This window comes from Schistocerca americana, chromosome 6, assembly GCF_021461395.2.
Source record: "Schistocerca americana isolate TAMUIC-IGC-003095 chromosome 6, iqSchAmer2.1, whole genome shotgun sequence".
In the NCBI taxonomy this organism is placed as follows: domain Eukaryota; kingdom Metazoa; phylum Arthropoda; class Insecta; order Orthoptera; family Acrididae; genus Schistocerca; species Schistocerca americana.
Window position 1 is genome coordinate 424,369,125 of NC_060124.1, and position 10,260 is coordinate 424,379,384.

General features: G+C 41.7%; 3 non-coding genes across 3 annotated transcripts; all 3 read left to right on the top strand.

The window, feature by feature from the left end:
• Positions 1-2,487: 2,487 nt before the first annotated feature.
• Positions 2,488-2,594, top strand: LOC124620877. The gene has a single exon (XR_006980391.1). It is a non-coding gene; the product is annotated as a U6 spliceosomal RNA (small nuclear RNA).
• A 2,478-nt stretch (positions 2,595-5,072) lies between these two features.
• Positions 5,073-5,179, top strand: LOC124620881. Its single transcript, XR_006980395.1, has one exon. It is a non-coding gene; the product is annotated as a U6 spliceosomal RNA (small nuclear RNA).
• A 2,487-nt stretch (positions 5,180-7,666) lies between these two features.
• On the top strand, positions 7,667-7,773 carry LOC124620817. The gene has a single exon (XR_006980340.1). It is a non-coding gene; the product is annotated as a U6 spliceosomal RNA (small nuclear RNA).
• The last annotated feature ends 2,487 nt before the right edge of the window (positions 7,774-10,260 follow it).

Consider the following 10,260-nt stretch of genomic DNA (forward strand, 5'->3'; position numbering starts at 1 on the left):
TTCGCAATCTCACTCTCTCATGTCTCACATCAGCTGCTAATACCCTCAGCCACCTACACAAGTTTCGCTTCATATCTGCACCCACTTGTCACAAACTATGCTGTCCATTTACGCAGTTCTCCTCCACTCTCTTTCATTCACAACAGAACATGATAAAACTGGCAATAAACCTATCCCTTACATCACCAATGCACATCTAAAATGTCACTCTAATAACAACTCAGCAAGCACACCAAAACCACAACTACACTGACACAAGTACATGTCACTAGCACCCCTTCAGCTCATTCACAAACCTGACACAAATCACAGCCAGTCTAAGACTAAGCCTAGCACAGGCAAAAGCCTCTTCTCTTCCTCAGTATCACACTCTGCTGTCACAACATCTCTTCCTACTGTCTCAATCACGTCATTTCATAACACACACCTACTGCCACACACAACATTTGGAAACCTTACATCAACTTTACACAAGATAGCTGCATGTTCCAAATCTTTCTCACTCACATACTTTCACTCACACTACTGCTTAAATACACTCTAGCGCTCTAAAATTAGCTTGCATTACCTAATATTTATTTTTCTCTAACGCCTACAAAGCTTCTGGTGCCTGTATGCCACTATCACATACTGACTGCACACAGACCCACAACATTTAACTTTATTCATCTTCATGGCTGCAGCTGATGCCATAATTGTTTCAGCACCATAAATAAACATGTGAAGGAAGATGTCTCTTTAATCATTAAGTGTGCAAGCTACCCCTTTACAAGAAGTTCATTTAACATTATGTTTCAAGTAACTTTCCTAGTGGCCTTGCTATCCAGCTGCAGCCTCATAATACAGACTGCAGGTGACACCTCATCAGATTCTTAACTGAAGCATATCTGCCTGTGTAATAAGCCACTGCCCTTCACCTAAAAACCAACTATTACAGCAAATCTGTGGTGCACAAACAAGTCATGTACAAATTTCACTGGTGTGACGCACAAAGTATTTTCCCACATGTCTGGCAATCTGCCACTACATATAGTTACCTAAATTAAATTCAAAAGTGTCAGCCAATGAATACCACAACACTGAAGTGTTTAGAAAGCAGACCAGTATGCTAGTATTAACATATAGTATTTAGATGTGAGGCTCTACTATTTTGACAGCACTTTGAATCCCATCAATGTCATACAAGTCGATGCTGTTCACAATTACAGCTGATGCACCTCTCATCCTGTGTCTAGCAGAAAGATTGGACAAACCCTGCATGCAATATTCATCATGTCACATACACAGAAGCTCTAGCACATAAGCAGATACAGAGGCAGTCAAGACACAAAACACTAGCTAGCTTCAGGATTTTGGAATAGACAGCAACATCACAAACCAATTTGTGTCACATGACACCAGTAGCTACTCAGTTATTAACTGCTTTCAGATACTAAATCTATCACTCTTTGTTTTGCACTAGCAATTCTTCCTGTAATAACAACATTCACCAAACTGGATTACATCTGACTGACATTTCACAGGAACATAACTACAGCTACTAACACAATGCTAACTTGGTTTCTCTCACCACATGTCCCCTCAACATTTTAGGCTCATTCACACATCTCCATCACAGTGTTTCACTGTTGCCAAGTAGACCTGCCCTGTGTAAACTTGGATCAACACAAATATATCACCTGGTATTGTACTGAAAACGGAACTATGTCCATCATTCCTACTACTACCTTACACAACTCGCATTCACCCATCCATGCGCTAGTAGTGACCTACACTGCTGTGTTTCAAAGTGTGCAATATGAATGGTGTTTTTAATGGTTCGTGAGGCTACTGTGTCTCTTTTTGCAGTCACTATTGTCTTCTGGCGCCATTGGATGAATAGGAGTTACTCAATAATTTAGATGGTCACACACTGTGTCTTCTTGTGCTGTACTTGATGTGTGAGTTAAAAGTTGCCTTGCACTCTATCATTAAATCGATTAGTATCGTGAGAAAGTACCACTGAAAGAGTAATGCAATTTGTGTTAGCAGTGAAGACAGTTTCGCAAAAATATTCGCTTGTTTTGAGAGTCTTCAAGACCTGCTACCAGCTCCAATCAGCGCCATTTATCCCACACATTAGAGAAGTGTGTTTCATAGGTATGCCTATAAGACACTAAACTCGGAATGTGAGAACATGGCGACAATACGTGCCATCATGTCTTGCTGCCGCCTAGCGGCAGCTGTGTGAACCTGCTGCCGCTGCTCTGGGTGGATGCTGCGAGAGCAAGCGACTCTACGATCTAAGTTTTACATCCAATACTGCCAAATAATACAGTTAACAGAGCTGCCACTTACTAAGAACGACACCTCGCAGTAATTAATTCACAGATTAGCACTCGGCAGGCCTTGTGTTCCTCGCCAGAGCTGCGTAAAGCTACGTCCAAGCCGAACCATATTTGACGCGACGCCATAACTATATATACAATTTCAGAGGGCTCCTCGAATGTACTCGCTTCGGCGGTACATATACTAAAATTGGAACGATACAGAGAAGATTAGCATGGCCCCTGCGCAAGGATGACACGCAAAATCTTGAAGCGTTCCACATTTTTTTCGCAATCTCACTCTCTCATGTCTCACATCAGCTGCTAATACCCTCAGCCACCTACACAAGTTTCGCTTCATATCTGCACCCACTTGTCACAAACTATGCTGTCCATTTACGCAGTTCTCCTCCACTCTCTTTCATTCACAACAGAACATGATAAAACTGGCAATAAACCTATCCCTTACATCACCAATGCACATCTAAAATGTCACTCTAATAACAACTCAGCAAGCACACCAAAACCACAACTACACTGACACAAGTACATGTCACTAGCACCCCTTCAGCTCATTCACAAACCTGACACAAATCACAGCCAGTCTAAGACTAAGCCTAGCACAGGCAAAAGCCTCTTCTCTTCCTCAGTATCACACTCTGCTGTCACAACATCTCTTCCTACTGTCTCAATCACGTCATTTCATAACACACACCTACTGCCACACACAACATTTGGAAACCTTACATCAACTTTACACAAGATAGCTGCATGTTCCAAATCTTTCTCACTCACATACTTTCACTCACACTACTGCTTAAATACACTCTAGCGCTCTAAAATTAGCTTGCATTACCTAATATTTATTTTTCTCTAACGCCTACAAAGCTTCTGGTGCCTGTATGCCACTATCACATACTGACTGCACACAGACCCACAACATTTAACTTTATTCATCTTCATGGCTGCAGCTGATGCCATAATTGTTTCAGCACCATAAATAAACATGTGAAGGAAGATGTCTCTTTAATCATTAAGTGTGCAAGCTACCCCTTTACAAGAAGTTCATTTAACATTATGTTTCAAGTAACTTTCCTAGTGGCCTTGCTATCCAGCTGCAGCCTCATAATACAGACTGCAGGTGACACCTCATCAGATTCTTAACTGAAGCATATCTGCCTGTGTAATAAGCCACTGCCCTTCACCTAAAAACCAACTATTACAGCAAATCTGTGGTGCACAAGCAAGTCATGTACAAATTTCACTGGTGTGACGCACAAAGTATTTTCCCACATGTCTGGCAATCTGCCACTACATATAGTTACCTAAATTAAATTCAAAAGTGTCAGCCAATGAATACCACAACACTGAAGTGTTTAGAAAGCAGACCAGTATGCTAGTATTAACATATAGTATTTAGATGTGAGGCTCTACTATTTTGACAGCACTTTGAATCCCATCAATGTCATACAAGTCGATGCTGTTCACAATTACAGCTGATGCACCTCTCATCCTGTGTCTAGCAGAAAGATTGGACAAACCCTGCATGCAATATTCATCATGTCACATACACAGAAGCTCTAGCACATAAGCAGATACAGAGGCAGTCAAGACACAAAACACTAGCTAGCTTCAGGATTTTGGAATAGACAGCAACATCACAAACCAATTTGTGTCACATGACACCAGTAGCTACTCAGTTATTAACTGCTTTCAGATACTAAATCTATCACTCTTTGTTTTGCACTAGCAATTCTTCCTGTAATAACAACATTCACCAAACTGGATTACATCTGACTGACATTTCACAGGAACATAACTACAGCTACTAACACAATGCTAACTTGGTTTCTCTCACCACATGTCCCCTCAACATTTTAGGCTCATTCACACATCTCCATCACAGTGTTTCACTGTTGCCAAGTAGACCTGCCCTGTGTAAACTTGGATCAACACAAATATATCACCTGGTATTGTACTGAAAACGGAACTATGTCCATCATTCCTACTACTACCTTACACAACTCGCATTCACCCATCCATGCGCTAGTAGTGACCTACACTGCTGTGTTTCAAAGTGTGCAATATGAATGGTGTTTTTAATGGTTCGTGAGGCTACTGTGTCTCTTTTTGCAGTCACTATTGTCTTCTGGCGCCATTGGATGAATAGGAGTTACTCAATAATTTAGATGGTCACACACTGTGTCTTCTTGTGCTGTACTTGATGTGTGAGTTAAAAGTTGCCTTGCACTCTATCATTAAATCGATTAGTATCGTGAGAAAGTACCACTGAAAGAGTAATGCAATTTGTGTTAGCAGTGAAGACAGTTTCGCAAAAATATTCGCTTGTTTTGAGAGTCTTCAAGACCTGCTACCAGCTCCAATCAGCGCCATTTATCCCACACATTAGAGAAGTGTGTTTCATAGGTATGCCTATAACTCGGAATGTGAGAACATGGCGACAATACGTGCCATCATGTCTTGCTGCCGCCTAGCGGCAGCTGTGTGAACCTGCTGCTGCTGCTCTGGGTGGATGCTGCGAGAGCAAGCGACTCTACGATCTAAGTTTTACATCCAATACTGCCAAATAATACGGTTAACAGAGCTGCCACTTACTAAGAACGACACCTCGCAGTAATTAATTCACAGATTAGCACTCGGCAGGCCTTGTGTTCCTCGCCAGAGCTGCGTAAAGCTACGTCCAAGCCGAACCATATTTGACGCGACGCCATAACTATATATACAATTTCAGAGGGCTCCTCGAATGTACTCGCTTCGGCGTTACATATACTAAAATTGGAACGATACAGAGAAGATTAGCATGGCCCCTGCGCAAGGATGACACGCAAAATCGTGAAGCGTTCCACATTTTTTTCGCAATCTCACTCTCTCATGTCTCACATCAGCTGCTAATACCCTCAGCCACCTACACAAGTTTCGCTTCATATCTGCACCCACTTGTCACAAACTATGCTGTCCATTTACGCAGTTCTCCTCCACTCTCTTTCATCCACAACAGAACATGATAAAACTGGCAATAAACCTATCCCTTACATCACCAATGCACATCTAAAATGTCACTCTAATAACAACTCAGCAAGCACACCAAAACCACAACTACACTGACACAAGTACATGTCACTAGCACCCCTTCAGCTCATTCACAAACCTGACACAAATCACAGCCAGTCTAAGACTAAGCCTAGCACAGGCAAAAGCCTCTTCTCTTCCTCAGTATCACACTCTGCTGTCACAACATCTCTTCTTACTGTCTCAATCACGTCATTTCATAACACACACCTACTGCCACACACAACATTTGGAAACCTTACATCAACTTTACACAAGATAGCTGCATGTTCCAAATCTTTCTCACTCACATACTTTCACTCACACTACTGCTTAAATACACTCTAGCGCTCTAAAATTAGCTTGCATTACCTAATATTTATTTTTCTCTAACGCCTACAAAGCTTCTGGTGCCTGTATGCCACTATCACATACTGACTGCACACAGACCCACAACATTTAACTTTATTCATCTTCATGGCTGCAGCTGATGCCATAATTGTTTCAGCACCATAAATAAACATGTGAAGGAAGATGTCTCTTTAATCATTAAGTGTGCAAGCTACCCCTTTACAAGAAGTTCATTTAACATTATGTTTCAAGTAACGTTCCTAGTGGCCTTGCTATCCAGCTGCAGCCTCATAATACAGACTGCAGGTGACACCTCATCAGATTCTTAACTGAAGCATATCTGCCTGTGTAATAAGCCACTGCCCTTCACCTAAAAACCAACTATTACAGCAAATCTGTGGTGCACAAGCAAGTCATGTACAAATTTCACTGGTGTGACGCACAAAGTATTTTCCCACATGTCTGGCAATCTGCCACTACATATAGTTACCTAAATTAAATTCAAAAGTGTCAGCCAATGAATACCACAACACTGAAGTGTTTAGAAAGCAGACCAGTATGCTAGTATTAACATATAGTATTTAGATGTGAGGCTCTACTATTTTGACAGCACTTTGAATCCCATCAATGTCATACAAGTCGATGCTGTTCACAATTACAGCTGATGCACCTCTCATCCTGTGTCTAGCAGAAAGATTGGACAAACCCTGCATGCAATATTCATCATGTCACATACACAGAAGCTCTAGCACATAAGCAGATACAGAGGCAGTCAAGACACAAAACACTAGCTAGCTTCAGGATTTTGGAATAGACAGCAACATCACAAACCAGTTTGTGTCACATGACACCAGTAGCTACTCAGTTATTAACTGCTTTCAGATACTAAATCTATCACTCTTTGTTTTGCACTAGCAATTCTTCCTGTAATAACAACATTCACCAAACTGGATTACATCTGACTGACATTTCACAGGAACATAACTACAGCTACTAACACAATGCTAACTTGGTTTCTTTCACCACATGTCCCCTCAACATTTTAGGCTCATTCACACATCTCCATCACAGTGTTTCACTGTTGCCAAGTAGACCTGCCCTGTGTAAACTTGGATCAACACAAATATATCACCTGGTATTGTACTGAAAACGGAACTATGTCCATCATTCCTACTACTACCTTACACAACTCGCATTCACCCATCCATGCGCTAGTAGTGACCTACACTGCTGTGTTTCAAAGTGTGCAATATGAATGGTGTTTTTAATGGTTCGTGAGGCTACTGTGTCTCTTTTTGCAGTCACTATTGTCTTCTGGCGCCATTGGATGAATAGGAGTTACTCAATAATTTAGATGGTCACACACTGTGTCTTCTTGTGCTGTACTTGATGTGTGAGTTAAAAGTTGCCTTGCACTCTGTCATTAAATCGATTAGTATCGTGAGAAAGTACCACTGAAAGAGTAATGCAATTTGTGTTAGCAGTGAAGACAGTTTCGCAAAAATATTCGCTTGTTTTGAGAGTCTTCAAGACCTGCTACCAGCTCCAATCAGCGCCATTTATCCCACACATTAGAGAAGTGTGTTTCATAGGTATGCCTATAAGACACTAAACTCGGAATGTGAGAACATGGCGACAATACGTGCCATCATGTCTTGCTGCCGCCTAGCGGCAGCTGTGTGAACCTGCTGCTGCTGCTCTGGGTGGATGCTGCGAGAGCAAGCGACTCTACGATCTAAGTTTTACATCCAATACTGCCAAATAATACGGTTAACAGAGCTGCCACTTACTAAGAACGACACCTCGCAGTAATTAATTCACAGATTAGCACTCGGCAGGCCTTGTGTTCCTCGCCAGAGCTGCGTAAAGCTACGTCCAAGCCGAACCATATTTGACGCGACGCCATAACTATATATACAATTTCAGAGGGCTCCTCGAATGTACTCGCTTCGGCGGTACATATACTAAAATTGGAACGATACAGAGAAGATTAGCATGGCCCCTGCGCAAGGATGACACGCAAAATCGTGAAGCGTTCCACATTTTTTTCGCAATCTCACTCTCTCATGTCTCACATCAGCTGCTAATACCCTCAGCCACCTACACAAGTTTCGCTTCATATCTGCACCCACTTGTCAAAAACTATGCTGTCCATTTACGCAGTTCTCCTCCACTCTCTTTCATTCACAACAGAACATGATAAAACTGGCAATAAACCTATCCCTTACATCACCAATGCACATCTAAAATGTCACTCTAATAACAACTCAGCAAGCACACCAAAACCACAACTACACTGACACAAGTACATGTCACTAGCACCCCTTCAGCTCATTCACAAACCTGACACAAATCACAGCCAGTCTAAGACTAAGCCTAGCACAGGCAAAAGCCTCTTCTCTTCCTCAGTATCACACTCTGCTGTCACAACATCTCTTCCTACTGTCTCAATCACGTCATTTCATAACACACACCTACTGCCACACACAACATTTGGAAACCTTACATCAACTTTACACAAGATAGCTGCATGTTCCAAATCTTTCTCACTCACATACTTTCACTCACACTACTGCTTAAATACACTCTAGCGCTCTAAAATTAGCTTGCATTACCTAATATTTATTTTTCTCTAACGCCTACAAAGCTTCTGGTGCCTGTATGCCACTATCACATACTGACTGCACACAGACCCACAACATTTAACTTTATTCATCTTCATGGCTGCAGCTGATGCCATAATTGTTTCAGCACCATAAATAAACATGTGAAGGAAGATGTCTCTTTAATCATTAAGTGTGCAAGCTACCCCTTTACAAGAAGTTCATTTAACATTATGTTTCAAGTAACTTTCCTAGTGGCCTTGCTATCCAGCTGCAGCCTCATAATACAGACTGCAGGTGACACCTCATCAGATTCTTAACTGAAGCATATCTGCCTGTGTAATAAGCCACTGCCCTTCACCTAAAAACCAACTATTACAGCAAATCTGTGGTGCACAAGCAAGTCATGTACAAATTTCACTGGTGTGACGCACAAAGTATTTTCCCACATGTCTGGCAATCTGCCACTACATATAGTTACCTAAATTAAATTCAAAAGTGTCAGCCAATGAATACCACAACACTGAAGTGTTTAGAAAGCAGACCAGTATGCTAGTATTAACATATAGTATTTAGATGTGAGGCTCTACTATTTTGACAGCACTTTGAATCCCATCAATGTCATACAAGTCGATGCTGTTCACAATTACAGCTGATGCACCTCTCATCCTGTGTCTAGCAGAAAGATTGGACAAACCCTGCATGCAATATTCATCATGTCACATACACAGAAGCTCTAGCACATAAGCAGATACAGAGGCAGTCAAGACACAAAACACTAGCTAGCTTCAGGATTTTGGAATAGACAGCAACATCACAAACCAGTTTGTGTCACATGACACCAGTAGCTACTCAGTTATTAACTGCTTTCAGATACTAAATCTATCACTCTTTGTTTTGCACTAGCAATTCTTCCTGTAATAACAACATTCACCAAACTGGATTACATCTGACTGACATTTCACAGGAACATAACTACAGCTACTAACACAATGCTAACTTGGTTTCTCTCACCACATGTCCCCTCAACATTTTAGGCTCATTCACACATCTCCATCACAGTGTTTCACTGTTGCCAAGTAGACCTGCCCTGTGTAAACTTGGATCAACACAAATATATCACCTGGTATTGTACTGAAAACGGAACTATGTCCATCATTCCTACTACTACCTTACACAACTCGCATTCACCCATCCATGCGTTAGTAGTGACCTACACTGCTGTGTTTCAAAGTGTGCAATATGAATGGTGTTTTTAATGGTTCGTGAGGCTACTGTGTCTCTTTTTGCAGTCACTATTGTCTTCTGGCGCCATTGGATGAATAGGAGTTACTCAATAATTTAGATGGTCACACACTGTGTCTTCTTGTGCTGTACTTGATGTGAGAGTTAAAAGTTGCCTTGCACTCTGTCATTAAATCGATTAGTATCGTGAGAAAGTACCACTGAAAGAGTAATGCAATTTGTGTTAGCAGTGAAGACAGTTTCGCAAAAATATTCGCTTGTTTTGAGAGTCTTCAAGACCTGCTACCAGCTCCAATCAGCGCCATTTATCCCACACATTAGAGAAGTGTGTTTCATAGGTATGCCTATAAGACACTAAACTCGGAATGTGAGAACATGGCGACAATACGTGCCATCATGTCTTGCTGCCGCCTAGCGGCAGCTGTGTGAACCTGCTGCTGCTGCTCTGGGTGGATGCTGCGAGAGCAAGCGACTCTACGATCTAAGTTTTACATCCAATACTGCCAAATAATACGGTTAACAGAGCTGCCACTTACTAAGAACGACACCTCGCAGTAATTAATTCACAGATTAGCACTCGGCAGGCCTTGTGTTCCTCGCCAGAGCTGCGTAAAGCTACGTCCAAGCCGAACCATATTTGACGCGACGCCATAACTATATATACAATTTCAGAGGGCTCCTCGAAT